At 43.5% G+C, this 22178-nt stretch overlaps 1 protein-coding gene across 5 annotated transcripts in view; it reads left to right on the forward strand.

The window, feature by feature from the left end:
• kank1a (KN motif and ankyrin repeat domains 1a) overlaps positions 1–22178 on the forward strand; it is a 441925-nt gene that overhangs the window by 162710 nt on the left and 257037 nt on the right. For all 5 annotated transcript variants that reach the window (XM_072516870.1, XM_072516869.1, XM_072516874.1 and 2 more), the window contains one exon: positions 9406–9548. The gene's annotated coding sequence lies outside the window, so the exon portion shown is untranslated. The remainder of the gene's footprint in view (positions 1–9405; positions 9549–22178) is intronic.

The raw sequence follows: 22178 nt of genomic DNA on the forward strand, positions 1-22178 counted from the left end.
TCAAGGCCAGGAGACTGAGACTTGTGGCATATCCATTAAATTAAATAGGACTCCATGAATAGGGAGATTATTCTCCCTAATAAAGATTATTATTAGTATTTCCAATTCATCGTGGCCTTGCTGCAATAGAAATTGCTGATCTCACAAAGCCCAGCTCCTGCTTTCGGAAAGTGCCAGTTCTAGTCCGAGCTATAGGGGCAGCACTGCAGACAGTTCATAGAGTGACACAGCTGACCCCAAGTTGAGGGAAAACCGTAGACATTTGGGTTTAATAACAATCTTTATTGTCACAAGTAGGCTTACATTGCAATGAAGTAACTGTAAAAAGCCCCTAGTTGCCACATTCCGGCGCCTGTTCGGGTACACTGGGAGAATTCAGAATGTCCAAATTACCTAACAGCACATCTTTCGGGACTTGTGGGAGGAAACCGGAGCACCCGGAGGAAACCCACGCAGACACAGGGAGAACGTGCCGACTCTGCACAGACAGTGACCCAAGCGGGAATCGAACCTGGGGCCCTGGCGCTGTGAAGCAACAGTGCTAGCTACTGTGCTACCGCGCTGCCCCACAAGCCAAATGTTGGGAATATTCAGGTGTGGCAGTATCTACGAAGAGATTCCATTTTCTTGTTCGGGCAACTAAAAGCAGTTGCTCTGGCAGGGTTTGCTTTTCATTTCTTGGGTACATTAGCAAAAGCTTAATTGGACTGGAGATTAAGATGGACACTCCCAAGTTTGGGGTGATGGAACTTCCCTTTTGGAATGATTTAAGATATGAGAGACAAAATCAGCTAGTTAGGAAACATCTCGATGTAAGAAGCATTGCAAAGAATTTGAGGTGTTACTTTTTTTGAGGGAAGTTCCTCTAAAGATGGTTTTCTCACAAATGAAAGATTTGCATTATATAGCACCTTTCGCAACCGCTGACCATCCAGATACAAAATAAGTACTTTGGGAAATAAAGTCACTTGTAGGAAGCATCACAGCTGATTGTGCTGCAAGTTCCTACAAACAACAAGTAATAATGACCAGATAATCTGTTATTGTGATGTTGATTGAGGAGGTAAATATTTGCCAAGTCACTGGGGATAACTGCTCTTCAAAAGAGTGCCGTGGGATCTTTTACATCCATCTGAGAGGGTAGTCAGGAGCTTGGTTTAACATCTCATTTGGAATTTCTAACAGTCCAGCACTCCCTCAGTACTGTACTGGCATGATGGCCTTGATTCTTCTGCTGAAGTTCTGGCGTGGGACTTAGTCCACATTTCTCTGGCAGGAAAGCCAGAGTGCTGCTAACTGAGCAACAGTGCTTTGCATCCAGCAATTCTGATGGGGAAGCCTATTCTACAAATGACCTGAAGATGATGCAATAAAGATTATTTCAAGCTCTGGATGAGTTGCAAGGTAGGGTAAAGGAGGTGCAGATCAGAAAGCACAGTATTTAAACTGCTCATGGAGGCGTCATTGATTCTAATACCAAGTCTTTTTAACTGCCCAATAGTGGGTGTAACAAGATGCCAGCATTGAATGCAAGAGTCCTTGAATTCTGAATGGCCAGCTGAAATAGCATGCTCCACAATTGGGATGCCAACATGTAACATGCCAGAATAAACTTCTAAAACATGCGTGGTTACACTCGGGTGGAGGAAGCAGTAAAGGAATGCATTAGAAAGGATGTGAAAAAGATTTAGCAGTATGGTCCCAGAGACAAGGAATTTCAAGTGGAAAGATTGATAAAGCTGGGGGCTGTTCTCCCTGGAGAAGAGAAGATTGAGGATATTTGCAAGAGGCGCTGAAAGTCCTGAGGGGTCAAGAGAGAGAGAGAGAGAAACTATGCCCATTGGCAGAAGGGTCAAGAACCAGAGGACACTGATTTAAGTTGAATGGCAAAAGAACCAAAAGGAAGATGAGGAAAAACTTGTAGCATGTGATTAGCATTGCCTGAGTGTGAGGTGGAGACCGGGTCAAATTTGGCTTTCTAAAGTGAAGTGGATCATTATCGGGAGACAGTACATTTGCAGTGGAACTATCTGAGTTGCTTGTGCAGAGAGCTGGTCCAGAAGTAATGGGTCAAACCCAAACCCAAACTGTTTCTGACAGGATCATAAAGTAGAAATAGGTCTTTCTGCCCCTTGGGTCTCCTTCGCCATTTATTACGACCGTTCTTTCCCTGCAGGACACGTTTGCACCCTTTCTCCACATCCCCTCATCACACCAAGCTATTTTAGCCAACTTGATTTTCCATTCTGCCTGAGAATTAGCCACAAACCCCTCCCCAGTGTCTGTTGTTTCCCCTGTTGATTCTTATTGCCACTCAGACTGATTCTGCTTCTTGCTAGTTTGAGCTGCAACCCTTTTCCTTTTGTAATCCGGTCTAACCCTGCTACTCTTTAATTCTGTCCCTTTTCAAACATCAAGCACCATGCAATAGTTAGATGGCATGGCCATTTTGGAACTACATTGCTGTAATGGCCAAGATAACACCTATTTATCTCCATTTGTCATCCTTGGTATGAATGTTATGAATGCTTTCTGCATTTACCATTTCCTCCCAGACCTGATTGCTGATGGTGTTACCATTGAAAACTAATTTCCCTCCTAACTCACTCTCTCCTCATGTAGCCGGGGCATGATTCTTGCACAGTTCCCCTTTTTTGTTTCAAGCCCTATCTACAGCCCACATTATTTGATTTGCCGTGATGCTGGCCCTCGCCTGGTTTAAGTGAGCCCACCTCAATGAGACAGCTTCCAGCTTCCCCCTTGCCCAGTCCTGGTGCCAGTGACTCCAACCTCCCGCACCACTTTTGGAGCCTTGCATTCAGCTCGCTCTCTGATCTGTTTAACCCTGTTCCAATTTGTGCATAGCAGTTGATATTCCAGAGATTATCTCCTTTTGAGATACTGCTTATTCATTTATACCCAAGCTCTTCAAATTCCTCAGCTCAACCTCATTGTTAATCCTTACCTGTCTTTTATCTCCTATATGGACCATGACAGTTGGATCCTCCTCCTTCCTCTCCCAAGTTGTTCTCCAGGTATCTGGAGGTGGGCACCACAACCTGGTCGCTGCTGCAGAGAACTGTATCTATTTCCCTTCCTATACTAGATGAACACAGCCACATTCCCTTTTCTCTGCCTGTACTTGGATTGCCTCCTGTACCACCATGTAATTGTCTGCTTGCTCATCCACCCTGTATGAGACCATAAGACATAGGAGCAGAATTAGGCCACTTGGCCCATCGAGTCTGCTCCGCCATTCAATTATGGCTGATATTTTCTCATCCCCATTCTCTTCCCTTCTCCCCATAACCCCTGATCCCCTTATTAATCAAAAACCTATCTATCTTTGTCTTAAAAAACACTCGGTGAATTGACCTTCACAGCCTTCTGCGGCCAAGTGTTCCACAGATTCATCATCCTCTGCCTGAAGAAATTCCTCCTCATCTCTGTTTTAAAGGATCGTCCCTTTAGTCTGAGATTGTGTCCTCTGGTTCTAGTTTTTCCAACAAGTGGACACATCCTCTCCACGTCCAGTCTATCCAGGCCTCGCAGTATCTTGTACGTTTCAATAAGATCCCCTCTCATCCTTCTAAACTCCCAACGAGTACAGACCCTGGTTCCTCAAACATTCCTCATACAACAAGTTCTTCACTCCAGGGATCATTCTTGTGAACCTCCTCTGGACCCTTTCCAAGCCCAGCACATCCTTCCTTACATATGGGGCCCAAAACTGCTCACAATACCCCAAATGGGGCCTGACCAGAGCCCTATACAGCCTCAGAAGTATATTTCTGGTGTTGTATTCTAGCCCTCTTGACATGAATGCTAACATTGCATTTGCCTTCTTAACTGCCGACCGAACCTGCACATTAACCTTAAACGAATCGTGAACAAGGACTCCCAAATCCCTTTGTGCTTTTGCTTTCCGAAGCATTTCCCCATTTAGAAAATAGTCTATGCCTAGATTCCTCCTTCCAAAGTGCATGATCTCCCACTTTTCCACATTGTATTTCATTTGCCACTTCATTGCCCATTCTCGTAGCTTGTCCAAGTCCTTCTGCAGTCCCCTTGCTTCCTCAATACTACCTGTCCCTCTACAGATCTTTGTATCATCTGCAAACTGAGCAACAGTGCCTTCAGTACCTTCTTCCAGATCATTAATGTATATTGTAAAAAGTTGTGGTCCCAGCACAGACCCCCGAGGCACACCACGAGTCACCAGCTGCCATCCTGAAAAATACCCTTTTATCCCCACTCTTTTGCCTTCTGCCAGTCAGCCAATCCTCTATCCATGCCAGGATCTGAGCCTGAACACCATGAGCTCTTAACTTATTTAACAGTCTCCTATGCGGCACCTTGTCAAAGGCCCTCTAGAAATATGAATAAATCACGTCCACTGGTTCTCCTTTGTCTAACTTGCTTGTTACCTCCTCAAAGCAGAACTCAAACACGACCTACCTTTGACAAAGCCGTGCTGACTTAATCTATTTTATCAAGCACTTCAAAGTGCTTCGCCATCTCATCTTTAATAACAGACTCTAAAATCTTACCAATGACCAAAGTCATGCTAACCGGCCTATAATTTCCTGTCTTCTGCCTCCCTCCCTTCTTAAACAGTGGTGTTACATTAGCCACCTTCCAGCCCTCTGGGGCCCTTCCTGCCTCCAGTGATTCGTGAAAGATCATCACTAATGCCTCCACAATTTCATCAGCTATCTCCTTTAGGATCCTGGGGTGTAGTCCATCCAGTCCAGGTGACATATCCACCTTCAGACCTTTCAGTTTCCCCAGAACTTTCTTTGCCCCCTGGTTCTCCTGGAGCTCTGGCATCCCACTGGTGTCTTCCACCGTGAAGACTGATGCTAAGTAACTATTCAGTTTGTCTGCCATTTCTTTATTTCCTATTATTACTTCTCCAGCCACATTTTCTAGTGGTCCAATGTCTATTTTTGCCTCTCTCGTACCTTTTTTATATATTGAAAAAAATCTCTTCCTATCTTCCTTTATATTGCTAGCTAGCTTGCACTCGTACTTCATCTTCTCCCTCCTTATTGCTTTTTTAGTTGTCCTCTGCTCGCTTTTAAAGGCTTCCCAATCCTCTGGTTTCCCACTAATTCTCGCCACTTTGTATGCTTTTTCTTTAGCCGTTATGCTGTCCTTGACATCCCTCGTTAGCCATGGATGCTTTGTCCTCCCCTTAGCGTGTCTCCTCCTTGGGATGAATTTCTGTTGTGCCTCCCTAATAACCCCCCAAAACTCCTGCCATTGCTGTTCCACTGTCTTCCCTGCTAGGCTCCTTTTCCAATCAACTCTGGCCAGCTCCGCCCTCATGTCTTTGTAGTTACCCTTATTTAATTGTAATACCGTTACATCTCATTGCAGTTTCTCCCTCTCAAATTGCAGTGTAAATTCTATCATATTGTGGTCACTGCTCCCTAAGATTAGCTTTACCTTAAGTTCCCTAATCAAGTCTGCCTCATTACACGTCACCAAATCCAGAATTGCATGTTCCCTAGTAGGCTCTGACACAAGCTGGTCCATAAAAACATCTCTTGAACATTCCACAAATTCCATTTCTTGACATCCACTACCAGCCTGATTTTCCCAGTCCACCTGCATATTGAAGTACCCCATGATTATTGTAATATTGCCTTTTATACATGCCTTTTCTATCTCCTCATTTATTTTCTGCCCCACGTCCTAACTACTGCTAGCGGGCTTGTACATAACTCACAACAGGGTCTTTTTACCTTTGCGATTCCTCAACTCTACCCACAGAGATTCTATGCCTTCTGATCCTGTATCGTTCCTTGCTATTGATTTAACTTCATTCCTTACTAACAATGCAACCCGCCCCCTTTGCCCATCTACCTGTCCTTTCGATAGGACATATATCCTTGGATATTTAGATCCCAGCCCTGATACCCTTGCAGCCACATCTCTGTAATGCCCACAACATCGTACCGGCCAATTTCAATGTGTGCAACAAGCTCATTTACCTTGTTCCATATACTGCGCGCATTTAGGTACAACACCCTCAATCCTGCATTGGCCACCTCCCTTTTCACACACTCCTCAGTCTCTGTACCCTGTACTGTGGCCCTTTTTGATTTTTGAAATTGCTTCCATGCTTTACACTTTCCCCCTTTTTTCTGTTTTTTGTTTCTGGCCCTGTTTTACTTCCCTCCGAATTCCTACATCGGATCCCATCCCCCTGCCACATTAGTTTAACCCCCCCCACCGACAGCTCTAACAAACACCCCTCCCCTCACCCCCCAAAGGACATTGGTTCCAGTCCTGCCCAGATGCAGACCGTCCGGTTTGTACTGGTCCCACCTCCCCCAGAACCGGTTCCAATGCCCCAGGAATTTGAATCCCTCCCTCTTGGACCATCTCTCGAGCCACGCATTCATCCTATCCATCCTGACATTCCTACTCTGACTAGCATGTGGCACTGGTAGCAATCCTGAGGTTACTTTTGAGGTCCTACTTTTTAGTTTAAATCTTAACTCCCTGAATTCAGCTTGTTGGACCTTATCCCATTTTTTACCTATATCGTTGGTACCTATGTGCATCACGACAGCTGGCTGTCTCTCTTTCCCCCCCCCCCCCCCCGAATGTCCTGCACCTGCTCCGAGACATCCTTCACCCTTGCACCAGGGAGGCAACATTCCATTCCATCCTGTAGTCTCTATTGCGTCCGTAGAACTGCCTGTCCATTCCCCTTACGATTGAGTCCCCTATCACTATAGCCCTGCCCTTCTTCTTCCTGCCCTCCTGTGCAGCCGAGCCAGCCATGGTGCCATGAACTGGGCTGCTGCTGCTTTCCCCTGGTGAGCCATCGCCCTCAACAGTATCCAAAGCGGTATATCTGTTTTGCAGGGAGATGACCGCAGGTGATACCTGCACTGCCTTCCTACTCTTGCTCTGTCTTTTAGTCACCCATTTTCTATCTCCCTCAGTAACGTTCACCTGCGGTGTGACCTAATCGCTAAACGTACTATCCACGACTTCCTCAGCATCGCGGATGCTCCAAAGTGAGTCCATCTGCAACTCCAGAGCCGTCAAGCGGTCTATCAGGCGCTGCAACTGGACACACCTCTTGCACGTGAAGGAGCCAGGAACAGTGGATGTGTCCCTGAGCTCCCACATCGCACATGAGGAGCATGACACGGGTCTGGGATCTCCTGCCTTGTCTTAAATCTTAGGTTAACTTGTACAACTACAATTCCAAAAAATGAAAGAAAAAAAAAAAAAATCGACAAATGAAAAGAAAAAATTAATTACCAGTCACCTCCAAGAATAAGAATTCCCACCTAGCTTCAAATTCCCAAACTCACTCTTTGCTGTGCCTCACTCTGGCTGTGTCTTCTCTGGCTCAGTGGGAGAACTTATCTAACCACTATGTCTGTCTTTCTGACTCGGTGGATAAGGCAAATACCAGGCTTCCTCCAGCACTGCAGCTTGGACCCCCTTACCTTCCTGACTCACAGTCGCACTCTCCTTTGTCCGTGAATAATAACCACACCTGCAGCATTTCCGAACCCAAGGGGTATGACTGCATTCTGGATCAAAGTGCCCAGATAACTCTTCCCTCGTCTACCATGCAATGCCTACACCTTTGACTCTAGCTCAATAACTCCTGAGCAGAAGTTAAAAGAGATGAAGACGCTTCCTGAAGATGTGCTTGTCTGAGATCTGCATGCTAACTACAAACTGCCATATACTGCGGTTGTGTTGTCACCCCTGCACCCATCCCAAACTAATTTAACTTCTAATCTACAGTAAGCTCTCAAAGTTGTAGTTGTGTTGCTGAAAATCTCAACCAATAATTTTAAGTGAATCGTACTTTCCCATGAAAACCAATATAAAAACTAGTCGGGTTCTGTAGGACCTTCCCCACTAGAGAAAAAAAAAATTCAAACCTTGCACCCTGTAAGTTGAAATACTTTACGCTAAGTTTCTTTTTGGTAAATGAAATAACCTTTTAATTACAAAAATATTAAAATTATAAAATATTTTCTGCAAACTCATCTACTTACAACCTGCTTTCTGCCTATTCTGCAGGTTGATTCTTTTTCTTGCTAACTGCCCCATACCTGCTGAACAACCTGCTGCTCACTACTTGCTGGCTGGACCCTTGTGAGCAAAGCCTCAGGAGACGGGCAGTGAGAAGGAGGGTCAGCAGGGAAGTAGTGAGTGAGAGTTTCTGGGAGTGGGCGAAGTCACTCAAAAATGATACTTATCTGGGTCATGTTATGCTGCATCAACCTTGATGTGAAGTGATGCTAAAGCAGACGTCTCTAAAAGTTGCGCATTTACTGGCACTGTTATATCCATGGCACAAAAGTGAAATCACTGATTGAGGCTACTTAAAACAGGGACCTACTATATATGTTAAATCAATTTATTATAACGGCTAAAGTTGATTCGAGGTTAAACTGTAGGTAGATTCATTTGTGAACCCGTGACATGAATCGCTGCGGGCTTGGAGGCAAAAAGCAGCATATTCTCTTTCTCCCCCTCCCCCATGCCTCTTCTCCTGAACTCTCCCTTGCAGCAAAATCCAGACTTTGCACTCTGTCTGCGATACCGTCTGTTTACAACCATTCTGTACTAATCACTCCTAGCCGTTGTATATACACCTTATCCATGTGAACTCTACACACTTCACTGGAAACTCAACCGAAACAGTAGAACTGTTTCAACAATGCTAACCATACTGGATACCCAATTGAACTAGTTGTTACCCTAATATTGAGTAAGGGCAAAAGGGCTGTTCAAATATATATTTATAATACATGTTAGCCCTGAAAATCTTGTATCTAAAATTAGTAACTTAAAATGAATTGTGCATTAAATGTTTGGAAGCCATTTCTTCTTTACGAAGGGTGGCTGGCTATCTGTCTGCCCAAATTTTACTCAAAATATTCTTGCAACCTAGCTGAGAACTAGCAAACCTTGTACATTGGGTCAGTGAACTAATGGCTGGGACTGGTCCATGAATTCTTAGTACCATGGAAATGTTGTGTTCTTCTGTGATGGCTTGTTTTAAAAACTCTATTTGAAGTAATGTCATAAGTTTCATAAATGCATGATATTGATTTTGTACCAATCCAGTCATTTTCTGTACTAACATCAAAATTCTTTACCAGAGGAAAGATTTGGAAAATGAAACATTTGACCGTTTTCTGTAATGGAGTAGTAAGTGATAATCTCAACCAACTTTGTGTAAAATACTTCCCTGCTCACTTCTACCAAAACAATAACTAACAAGGGTGTATATGTATTTTGTAGCCCCAGATGGTTAATATTATCATGAGCACTTGGATCAGAATGACTTTTCATGACTGTGAATTCCAGTTGGCTCTCCACTTCTAACAATGTTTTCTTTTTTTTTAATAGGCATTTGGAAGCTTTGAAAGATCTTAAATTAGTTTGCATTGATTGGAGTAGACAAGCTTCTAATCCATTTGGCAACTGTCTCTGGAAAGATTTGGAGTAAAACATTTGTGGAGAAGGTCCTGGTGGGCTGTATCGGCTGTATGGTAAGATCTAATTTTTTTACCATTTCTGATGTGAAGACTTTTTGTGTCTAGTAAACACCACACAAGCTGGAAGGCCTTAAGTGGCCAAAATTATTGAGGCATGCAAATGGTCCTTCCATTTCATCTTTTTTATTGTCTGTTGATATGTGAAGTGCGGTTGGTTTGCTTCAAATCCTGATGCTTTTACTGCATCCTGGACAGTGCAAGGCACTTTTTTGTCCAATGTGTGCTGGAGTATTAGCAATTCTTTATTGAAAAGCACATTTGGTATTATCGTTTTTAGACTGTTTTGTATTACCTCTTGAATTGTGCTCTTTTTATAGAATTTTAAAACAAACTACTGCAACAGTTGGAAATCTGGTCAGTCAGCAACTGTGGAGAGAGAAATTGTTAATGTTTCAGTTCAATCACCTTTCATCAACATCTCACCTTTCATCAACACCGTTCTGATGAAAGGTCATTGGCCTGAAACCTCAACTCTTGTAGCTGAAGGTTAAATGGCCCACAGATTGTGCCTATTGTTGAAAAATTTATTTTTAAAATATGTGACGGGTGTTGAAGCATGCTCAGGCAACAGTGTATTAGAATGAACTCATTACTGCGAAGGGTCTAAAAGGAGGACAAGTCACAAAGGATTGGTACGTAAATCAACATTTCAGGATTCTTTATTTATTCCGTGTAACCACCACCAAGATCATTAATAAGCATTTCTACCCGACAACATGACATACACTGTCACAAAATAAAAGTAATAGTCAAGCCATTGGTAATCAAATCTCCGCTACATCCATATTTTTCCACATACCTTGATTATTGCCCTGTAACATTTTTTTGTGGGTTGGTAATGAAATTGGTGATTCATTCCTCAAATTTGGCTACTCATTTTGAGGATATTTTGTTGCTGAAATAGGAGATAAAATAGGAGGTGCAAAGCGTTGTGCAACTGAGATCATGAAATATATTGAAGACTAATGGCACCTATTTCAATTCTGAATCAGTACTGCCCGTATGAGGTAATCTGATGGGTAAATTAGGTAGTAAATTTAACATGAGTATGTGTACATGCGTATTACCATAGAATGTATCAAGCCCCTCTTTGAGAATTGTGGAGAAGAGGTTTTGCAGCTGTTCTACCCTGTCAAAAGGCTTGAGAAGAAAATGAATAAATGCTTTTTCGTTTTAAGCCAAAGCATTGAATTATTGATGAAATGTGTTCAATTTGTTGAGCACTTCAATTCCCTAAGGTTCACAGGCTGTGTATGGTTTAATTATTCATGTTTTTCTTTTGTGCGCTGTGCATTATATTAGCTGCTGACAGATATTCTGTTGTCTAGTCTTTATCAGTTTGGAATTGGTATTAAGGGATCAGAGACTCGAATGCTATTGTTAATCTTTTAATATATTACGGTCTGGAGTTTTCAATTTGCTATGTTCTTAGTGCAATTTGCCTGAAATCATCACAGCCAGTATTAAAGACGATGAATTTCAAGTGGTAGTTAATCCAGCACAAACTGAGTTTCCCTGATCTTTGTACTAGTCTTGTTTTAAAAAGAAAGAACTACCATGCCTCCAGATCAAGTTAATCAAATTGCAAATTTTGATGAATGACAATAATTGTGGGCCTTCAAGGATGCTTTTAAATTGAGCTGATCTTTGGGTGGAAGGATGCAAATAAGCACATTGCAATAGGGTTTCATATTCCGTTTCTTAGTTACAAACAGATAGTTCTGGTTATTTAAAAACTGGTTACTTACAAATAGTGGATTAGACCCACTGATTAAAAATGCTTTATGTTTGATAACTTGTTTGCAGCTATAATCAGACTACATACATCACGCTTTGAATCCTAACTATCTCAAATAGTTTTTAAATCAAAAGGTGAAAATGAATTCAAATGCTACCAGTTGTGGGCAAAAAGGGAAGAGCCAATGGCATCCAGGGCAATTTGGAAAATTGGCTTAGTGGCAGGAAGCAGAGGGTGATCATCAAAGGTTGTTTTTGTGACAGGAAGCCTGTGTCAAGTGTTGCACTGCAGGGTTCGATGGTGGGCCCTTGCTGTTTGCAGTGTACATTAATGATCTAGAAGTGAAAGTGGAAGGTATGATCCATAAGTTCACAGTTGATGCAAATTTGTGATATGGAAATTAACAAGGGGGAAAGCTTTTGATTGCAGGATGGTCTCGACGGTCATGTCAAATGTGCAGAACAGTGTGAAATGGGATTTAACCCTGAAAAGTGTGATGTGATCCATTTCGGGAGGGCTAACGAGGCAAAGGAGTATACAATGAACGATAGCACTCTAGGAAGCACAGATGACCAGAGGGACCTCTGGGAGCATGTCCATAGATCCCTGAAGGCAGCAGGATAGGTAGATAAGGTGGTTAAGAAAGCGTATGGGATAATTGCCTTTATTAGCCGAGGCATAGAATATAAGAGCAGGGGCCACATCTAGGGTACTTTGGTCGCCACATGACAGGAGGGATGTGATTGCATTAGAGAGGTGATCACCAGGATGTTGCCTGGGCTTGAGTGTTTCCGCCATGAAGAGAGGCTGATTAGGCTGGGGTTGTTTCATTAGAGTAGAGTGGCTGAGGGGGAGCGACTTCATCAAGGTGTAAAAATTATGAAGGACATAGGGCAGATAGGATGGAGCATTTTTCCTCAGTAGAGGGGTCAATACCCAGGGGCATAGATTTAACGTGATGGGCAGGATATACATAGAACATAGAACATACAGTGCAGAAGGAGGCCATTCGGCCCACCCGTAACCCAATAACCCCATCTAACCTTTTTGGACACTACTGGCAATTTAGCATGGCCAATCCACCTAACCTGCACGTCTTTGGACTGTGGGAGGAAACCGGAGCACCCGGAGGAAACCCACGCAGACACGGGGAGAACGTGCAGACTCCGCACAGACAGTGACCCAGTGGGGAATCGAACCTGGGGCCCTGGCGCTGTATAGCCACAGTGCTATCCACTTGTGCTACCGTGCTGCCCTTAAATATTTGGAGGTGGTTTGAGGAAAACCTTACCCAGAGGGTGGTGGGCATCAGGAATGCACTGCCTGAAAGGGTGGTCAAGGTGAAACACTCAAAACATTTAAGCATTTAGATACGCACTTAAGACACAGCATGCAAAGCAGCATACAAAGCTACGCAGCAAGTGCTGGAAAATGGGATTTGAATAGATAGGTGCTTGACAGCTGGTGCAGACATGATGGGCCGAAGGGCCTCTTTTTATGCTGTAAAGCTGACGCTATGCTGAAACTAACGCCAAATTAGTTCCAGAATAACTACATGTTTTATGGGATCATACAGATTGTGATGAGGAAGACACATCCTTTGGCATCAAGAATGGATATTACTGAGCATATGACTGACAGTGTCATGCACAGCTACGCTGGGGAGCTATCCAACATTTGGTTCAGATAGGTTTCTTATTCTTCGATGGCTTAATGGTGTGATGCAGTACTGCAGCTTGAAAATTTTACTTTCATTAGATGGAAAGGGTTGTAATTGTGCCTAAAAATGTTTAGCCTTTACCATTTCATCATTATTGCTATATTGGTACTGTTCCTTGGCTTGCTTTATATATTGGCTTCCCTTTTGCTGCATAAATTACTTTTGAGTCTCTAAATCAAGTAATAATATTGGAATCTGATAGCAATGCTCATGAAATCACTTTTCATTGGGGGGAAAAAAAAGGAAACTAGTTGTGGTAAAATGAAACACATCAATTATCCAGCAGTTCTCTGGCCCAAAATATCTTCAATTTACACAAATAAGATGTTATGATTTTCAGCTGTGCAGTCTGTAAAAGATCAAGGATAGTTTTAAAACATTTGAAGTTACTCAATCTTTAATTAGATCTCCAACCTTATTCTTCAATCAACTTTCAGTGAATTAATAAAAACAATCTTGTAAACTTTGTTAGCTTAATTTGCAACTTGGGTATTGCTTCATTAAAACCCTTTAACTTGCGTGTTGACAGATATTATTTCGTGATTTTGTGTCTCTGTGTCCAGATGTAGAGAACCATTTACAAAATATATGGAGAGTCAAATGGCACACGAGCAGCTGCGTGCGGCAATGAGGTGCCAACAAGACGCAAGTGGCAGGCCGGCGGCCACGAAACGGCCGCACACACGTGAACTTTCCTTCCTTGTTCTTCTTAATCTGCAGTTTTTGACATCGTTGACCACATTGATTCTTCACCAACGCCTCTCCACTCATCCAGCTGAGTGAAACTACACTCTTGTGCCTGCATTCCTAACTCCCTATTCCTAGCCAACATATCAGATGCAATCTCTCCTGTTCCTGTTCTCGCACCAAAACTTTTGTTTTCTTCAAGGATCTATCATTTGGCCCTTTCTATTTCTCATTTACATACATCCCGATCACGGCGTTAGTTTTTAGATGTACGCTTATGATCAGCTCTTTTGTGCCCCTCTTCACTAACTCCTTATCTGACATCCAGCACTGGGTGAACAGAAATTTCCTCCAACCAAATTTTGCGAAGACTGAAGCTGTTGTTTTTGGCCCTCGACAAAATCTGTTCCCCAGCTCCCACCCCTCTCACTGGCAACATTTTGAAATTAAACAAGTCTGTCCATAGCCTTGGCATGTGTAGGAGGTCAGGAACTCATCTTGGGGTCGTATGTGACACCGTCTTCAAGGTTGCCTAATTCCACTTTAGTAGCATGCTCAACATTGCCCCAATCTGGGCTGATCTGCTGCTGAAAGTCTCCCTGTGCCGTTATCTCTATACTTAACTCTTCCAACATACTCCCGGCTGGTCTCCCACTTTCTACTTTCCTTAAATTCTGTCATTCAAAACTCTGCCCCTGTCTTTCACTAAGTTCCGTTCCTCTGTGCTCACTGACTGATGTTTGGCTCTTGGTCTCGCAACATTTTCATTTAAAAATTCTCCTAGTTTTCAAAACACTACCTGGCCTTGCCCTTTTTAATCTATTCAATATCCCCCAGCCTCGCATCCCTCTAGATATTTGCCCTCCTCTCGTGCATTCACAGTCATAATTGCTGCACCATAGGGTGGCATGTGGCGCAGTGGTTAGCACTGGGACTGTGGTGCTGAGGACCCGGGTTCGAATCCCGGCTCTGGGTCATTGTCCATGTGGAGTTTGCACAGTCTCCCATGTCTGCGTGGGTTTCACCCCCACAACCCAAAGATGTGCAGGTTGGGTGGTTGGCTGCATTAAATTGCCCCTTAATTGTAAAAACAATAATTGGGTACTCTTAATTTATGAAAAAAAATAAAAATTGCTGCACCATTGGTGGTGTGTCTTTAGTTGTCCACGCCACAAGCTCTGGAATTCTCTCCCTGCACCTCTCCACCTCATTTTGTTTTACTCCTTTTTAAGGTACTTCCCAAAACTGTCTGTTTGCCAGGTTTTTGGCTGTCTGACCTAATATCCTCCATGTAATAATCTAATAATCTTTATTGGTGTCACAAGTAGGCTTACATTAACACTGCAATGAACTTACTGTGAAAAGCCCCTAGTTGCCACTGAGGGAGAATTCAGAATGTCCAGTTCACCTAAGCACGTCTTTCGGGACTTGTGGGAGGAAACCGGAGCACCCGGAGGAAACCCACGCACACACTGGGAGAATGTGCAGACTCCGCGCAGTGACCCAAGCCGGGAATCGAACCTGGGACCCTGGCGCTGTGAAGCAACAGTGCTAACCACTGTGCTACCGTGCTGCCCATGTGTGGCTCGGTGTCATGCCTGTGAAGGCCTTTGGGCGGCACGGTGGCACAGTGGTTAGCACTGCTGCCTCACAGCGCTGGGGACCCTGGGTTCAATTCCGGCCTCAGGTGACTGTGTGAGTTGATACTTTCTCTCCGTGTCTGCGTGAGTTTTTCCCACAATCCAAAAGATGCGCAGGTTATGGGGGACAGGGTGGACGAGCAGGCCTCGGTAGGATGGTCTTTCAGAGGGTCGGTGCAGACTCAATGAGCCAAATGGCCGCCTCTTGCACTATCGGTGTACTCTGGTTTCATGTTTAATTGATATAGTGGGTGTTGTTTTGTGAGCTTGGCCTTCAATTCTGATTTATTTTTTGTTTGGCAGTCGGACAGATATGCTACACAATGATTGTGTTGTCATCGATCATTTTAAGGTATTTTGTTTGAGGGATGCGAATCTACTGGCAAATGGGATTAGGCAGGCAGGTCAGGCGTTTTTCATGTGTCGGTGCAGACTAGATTGTCCGAAGAGCCTCTTTCTGTGCTGTATTGAATATTACAAAGTTAAGTCTTCCCTCCTGGAGGGTAGAGTAATACCTTTATTATTTTGTAAAATAGTCTTTAATCATGCTCTTGACATTTCTATATCTTAATTGACTTATACAATGAATGAATAATTTTGAATTTCATTCTGAATCTAAAATGAATAATTCAATGTAGTTTCCTATTGTGACAAATAGATGGTGCTAGTGCAGTCAGTTTTTAACAGATTGTTGTGCAACATTAATGGCAATCTTGTTGATTTTAATGTTGTGTCATATATTCAAAATTAACTGAGCAGGGAAATTTCTGTATTCATGAGCAGGACTGTCAAAAATAATGCATTAAATGAATGAAGGGATTCATGGCCCTGGAAGGAGGTATTGTGGTATTGTCCCTAGCTCTGTGCCAGAATCTCCGCGTTCAAGTGTATGACAGGACTTGTTTGTGACATGGTTCAACCGGCTGTTAATCAGCCCAGGAACCCTTCCACAACCACCTCCACTACTCAAATGGTAGTGTGTGAAGATGATGAAGAATTCTTTATTGGCAGTGTTTATCAATTGCACTCCTTTTTTAAAAAATCAAGCTTTTTTGGTGTTGATTGGTACATACAATAACAATCTCCATCTATCACTGATTGAGATGTTCCTCAAAGTCCCCATTTTGAGTCGTTCCCCTTTAATGTTGCGCAGTTAAAGGGGCCAGGATTCTTATTTGACATGGGCGTTTCAATACTACATTGTTTCATGCAGTGAGAGACATTAGGTTACGTGACCTGATTAGCACCATTTTGGAGCGGCCCCTGCTCGTCACCCATCTTCCCACTCGTGGCTCATCTCCGCAGCCCAAAGTTGCTCTCACTCTGATGCTGCTCATGTCCTGAATCCTAAGTTGCAAAGAGAGTTCGAGAGAGGTCCACTGACTGCGAAGGAAGTAGAAAGAGTTAGTATAATGACATTGTATTTTAAATTTACCTTGTATTAGAGCAGCACGGTGGCACAGTGGCTAGCACTGCTGCCTCACGGCGCCGAGGTCCCAGGTTCGAGGTCCTGGCTCTGGGTCACTATCCGTGTGGAGTTTGCATATTCTCCCCGTGTTTGCGTGGGTTTTGCCCCCACAACCCAAAGATGTACAGGGTAGGTGGATTGGCCATGCTAAATTGCCCCTTGGAAAAAATGAATTGAGTATTCTAAATTTAAAAGAATTTTTTTTACCTTGTATTAAAGGTATTTCAATTACAAATATAGAAATTCAACAAATAATATCAAGGCAAACACTCCATGAACTTTGAGGGAATGCTGTCCTGCCAGAGGCACTGCCATTTGGAGAAGATGTTAACCCCAAGGTGATATCTTCTCGGGTGGATGTCAAAGGTCCAACACCTGTTCCAAAAATGAAAAGTGGAGCTGTCACTGACCTGGCCAATATGTATTCTTCCAGCAATTTCACAGATTGTTTAGTGATTATTGCTTTGCTGTTGAAGCTTGCTGTGCCTAAATTGGTTTCAGATGGTTATTACACCTCCAAGTACTTAAATGACAAGTGTTAAGGCTGGGAATTCTGCAGCAAGTGACTCCTCTCCTGACTCCCCCAAAGCCTGTCCATCGTATACAAGTCAGGAGTGTAATGGAATACTCTCCACTTTCCCTGATGAGTGCAGCTCTGGCAACACTCAAGAAGCTGGACACCATCCATGGCAAAGCAGCTTGCTTGATTGGCACTCCATCCAACACCTTAATCACTTACTCCCTCTGCCACCAACATATAGTGGTGTAAGAGTTGTTCCTCTTATTTCCTTTCTTCCCATTTATTTTATTAATTTGGTGCATGGACCTATAATCGGGGTGTGTCTTTAAGCAGAAGACTCTGTTAAACAGCCTGCTTGCCAGGATCTGTTCCCAGGTTTTATGTTTTGGAAGGGAGAAACCAGATTTCTTGACAACAAATGGATCCTGGCTTTGGAGGGTCTCGATTGGTTAACTGGTAAAGTTGGGTTGGCCAGGGAAAGTCAGGACAGTGTCTCTCTCTCTCTCTCTCTCTCTCATTCTCTCTCTCTTTCTCTCTCTCTCTCTCTCTCTCATTCTCTTGATAGAATTGCTCTATTCTTCTGAAAGCAGTGAGTGCCTGGCACATCCTTTGCCGTGAACCTGAAATGATGCTGAGTCTGCAGAGAAAGTAGAGAACTTTGCCAGAGAAAACCATCTCCAACCGAGAAGGAACAAAAACCTGAACTTCCTGACTGGAAGTCATCCCAGTACACAAAGGAACTGTATCCTTTTATTTTTCAATAAGGCTGAAATTGACCGCGCTAGCCCAGGATGTCGTGACAGTGGCAGCAGTGTGTACCATCCACAAGATTCACTGCAGCGACTCAAAGACTCCTTTTGCCAGCACCTCCCATACCCATGATCTCTACCTAGACCTAGAAGGGCAAAGGCAGCAGGTGTATGGGAATACCACCACCTGGAAGTTCCTCTCCAAGCCACTCACCATCCTGACTTGAAACTATGTCGCTGTTCCTTCACTGTCGTCGGGTCAAAATCCTGGAACTCTTTCCAACCGCACTGTGGATACACAAAGAACAATACAGCACAGTATCAGGCCCTTCGGCCCTCTATGCCTGTACCGGTCATGATACCACCCTTGGCCAAAACACTCGGCATTTCCTAGTGCCATATCCCTCTATACCCATCCTATCCATGTGTTTGTCAAGATGAATTTTGAGCGCCATTAATGTATCTGCTTCCACAACTTCCCCTGGCAACACGTTCCAGGCACTCACCACCCTCTGCATAAAAAACAAAACTGCCTCGCACATCTCCTCTGAACTTTTCCCCACGGACCTTAAACCTATGCCCCCTGGTGATCGACCCCTCCACCCTGGGAAAGAGTACCTACCCATCCATTCTATCCATGCCCCTCATAATCTTGCAGCCCTCTTATCCGGTCACCCCTCCACCTCCGCCTTTCAAATGAAAACAGTCCAAGTCTATTCAGCCTCTACACATAGCTAACACCCTCCAGACCAGGCAACCTCCTGGTAAACCTCCTCTGCACCCTCTCCAAAGCCTCCACATTGCAGCGACCAGAATTGTGTACAATATTCCAAGTGTGGCCTTACCAAGGTTCTATACAACTGCAGCATGATTTGCCAGTTTGTATACTCTATGCCCCATCCAATGAAGGTGCGCATTCTGTTTGCTTTCTTGACTACCTTGTCCACTTGTGTTGCCACCTTCAAAGATCTGTGGACATGCACGCCCAGATCTCTGGCTTTCTATATTCCTAAGAGTTTTGCCATTTATGGTATAGTTCCCCTCTATGTTCGATCTACCAAAATGCATTACCTTTGACCGGATTAAACTCCATTTGCCATTTCTCTGCCCAAGTCTCCAACCTAGCTATGTCCTGCTGTATCTTCTGACAATCCTCAACACTATCTGCCACGCCACCAACGTTGGTGTCAACCGTGAACTTACTAATCACACCGGCTACATTTTCCTCCAAATCGTTTACGTGCACTGAGGCCTAAGCACAGATCCCTGTGGAACACCACCAGTACAACCTTCCATTCAGGAAAACACCCTTCTACTGCTACCCTTTGCCTACTGTTACCGAGCTAGTTCTGTATTCATCTTGCCATCTCCCCTCTGATCCTGTGTGACTTCACCTTTTGTACCAGTCTGCCATGAGGCTGCTTGTCAAAGGCTTTACTGAAGTCCATGTAAACAACATCCACCTCCCTACCCTCATCAATCAACTTTGTCACCTCCTCAAAAAACTCGATCAAGTTAGTGAGGCACATTCTCCCCTTCACAAAACGATGCTGTCTATCGCCTATGAGTCCATTTGTTTCCAAATGGGTATAAATCCTATCCCTGAGAATTCTCTCCAATAATTTACTTACTACTGACATGAGGCTCACTGGCCTATAGTTTCCAGGATTATCCCTGCTATCTTCCAACAGCACTACCGCATTAGCTATTCTCCAGTCCTCTGGAGAACAGCCAACGAGGATACAAAGATGTCAGTTAAGGCCCCATCAATTTCCTCCCTTGCTTCCCTCCGTATTCTGGGGTAAATCCCATCCGGCCCAGGAGACTTATCTACCTTAATATCTTTTGAAAGATCCTCCTTTTCAATGTTAACATGATCCAGACTGTCCACACACCCTACCCAAGTATCATCTTCCACAAAGTCCCTTTCTTTGGTGAACACTGATGCAAAGTGCACATTTAGCACCTCAAGAAGGCAACTCACCACCATGTTTTTCCAAGGATGTTTGGTATGGGCAATAAATGCTGACCTAGCCAGCGATGCCCGCATCACATATTTTTTATTGGGACATCCTAAGGCCTTGAATGGCTGCATTTACATGAATGTCTTTATTCCAGAATTCTAAACACTTGAAGTATGAAACAAAATCAAAACTTTCTTGAGGGAGGACAATAGAAAATAAACATTGTATGGTGCTCTTATGTATTTTGCTTCTCTTTTTAACCTTGTTCTTCCACTGAGGGAATGTCCACTGCTGAAGTTACATGCCTGTGTCCCATTGTAATTTCAGAGTAATTGCTTGTTTTGACATTCCTTGAGCTGTACTTGGAGGAATTTTCGGGTTGTCTGCTTTTTGGGCACTAGGCCAGCTTTTGCTTCCTTTCTGGGTTGGCAAGTTTGTGTTCCATTTGTGCTTGTTTTGATTTTAAGATGGTTTAACATTTTAGAAAAGTAGATGGTTTTAAAATTCTAAAAACTGAAGCTTGAGTCTTGTTTTAATTTTGTATCTGCAGTGAAATGTTCTTTATTTCCAAAGAATTTCTTTTTATAATTAAAAAGCTCCCAGAGTTTAAAGTGGCAGAGGCAGGAAGTAATTAAAACACAAGTGCTCTGTTTTCAAAAGAGGTAAATTCCTTTAAGGTCAGCATGCTTTATGTAAGATTGCAATGGAGATTTGTGGGGGAGAAAATGAGATCTTAAAAAAGCTAACTTCCGAAAGACCACAAGGGGGGGAAAAAAAAGTTAATTGGAACTTCAAGAATGTGAATTGGTCTGAACTTTAAGCGAAGGGAGTGATTTTGAAGTGAAGATTACCAGCTTTCTGAATTCTGCAGCAAGTTATGTAGTTGTCTTTTTTTTTTTGTTGCCCTCTTTTCAGCATGAAATGTATTTGCTGCCTGCACCTGCTTAATCAGGATTTAAGTTGTCCCATCTGCATTACAGTGGTGATATCTTGCATTTGAACTACTGAATCACGGAAAAAGACAGAATACAATAGTGGTTTTATCATGCGTTGACCTCGAGTGGCAGCTAAACTGGCAGATCCCTTATAACAAGATCAACTTTCAAAGATGCTGACTAAATTCAAAATGTTTTTTTCCTTATGTGGTGTGCACACAGATGCCAGTAAGCACCTGGATAGCCTGATTCTCTTGAGTCTTGGTGTAAAACCTTAAAAAAAAAAGAAAAATTCTTTCACGGGATGTGGGTGTCGCTGGCTAGGTCACCATTTATTGCCCCCCCCCCCCCCCTCTCCAATTACCCATGAGCAAGTGATGATGAGGCATCTTCTTGAACTGCTGTCGTCCATGTGGTGTACTGTACACATTGTGCTGTTAGGGAGTGAGTTTGGGGTTTTGACCTCGAGTCAGAGAAGGAACAACAAAATAGTTCCAAGTCGGGATAATGAGTGGCTTGGAGTTGGTGTTCCTCCCATGCACCTGCTGCCCTTGTCCTGCAAGGTGCCGGAGGTTGCAAGTTTGGAAGGAGCTGTTGAAGGAGCCTTCGTGAGTTGTTGCAGTGCATCTTGTAGATGATACACACTCCTGCCACTGTGCATTGGTGGTGGAGGGAATGAATGATTACGGTGTCGGGTTGGGGTGCCTATTAAGTGGGCTGAATTGGATGAGATCAAGCTTCTTGAATGTTGCTGGAGCTGCAGTTTAGGCAAGTTGAGATTATTTCATCACACTCCTGACTTGTGCATTGAAGATTATGGGCAGGCTTTTGGGGGGAATTAGGAGGGGAGTTACTGGTTTAAAATTCCCATCTCTGACGTGCTGTTGCATCCACAGTATTTCAATGGCTGGTCCAGTACAGTTTCTGATCATTGGTAGCCCCTAGGATGTTAAAAGGAGTCCAGCTTCTTTTGCTCTTCTTTCAATGTTACAGTATAGATTACTTGTTTACCCTTAAATTTTAGTTAATTTTTGTCTGTTTTCTGCAGTGTGGTCAAAAGAATCTTGGGGCCAAAATCCCAAACGTGGTTGGATTCCTGCACGGCTGCAGGGGTACCTCACAAAGAAACTTAACTGCTGACTTCAGGTGTTCTGGGTCGAATGAGGTTTTGCATGGCACCGTTGGGCAACCATGCCACTCGGG

Source organism: Scyliorhinus torazame, chromosome 9, assembly GCF_047496885.1.
Source record: "Scyliorhinus torazame isolate Kashiwa2021f chromosome 9, sScyTor2.1, whole genome shotgun sequence".
Lineage (NCBI taxonomy): Eukaryota > Metazoa > Chordata > Chondrichthyes > Carcharhiniformes > Scyliorhinidae > Scyliorhinus > Scyliorhinus torazame.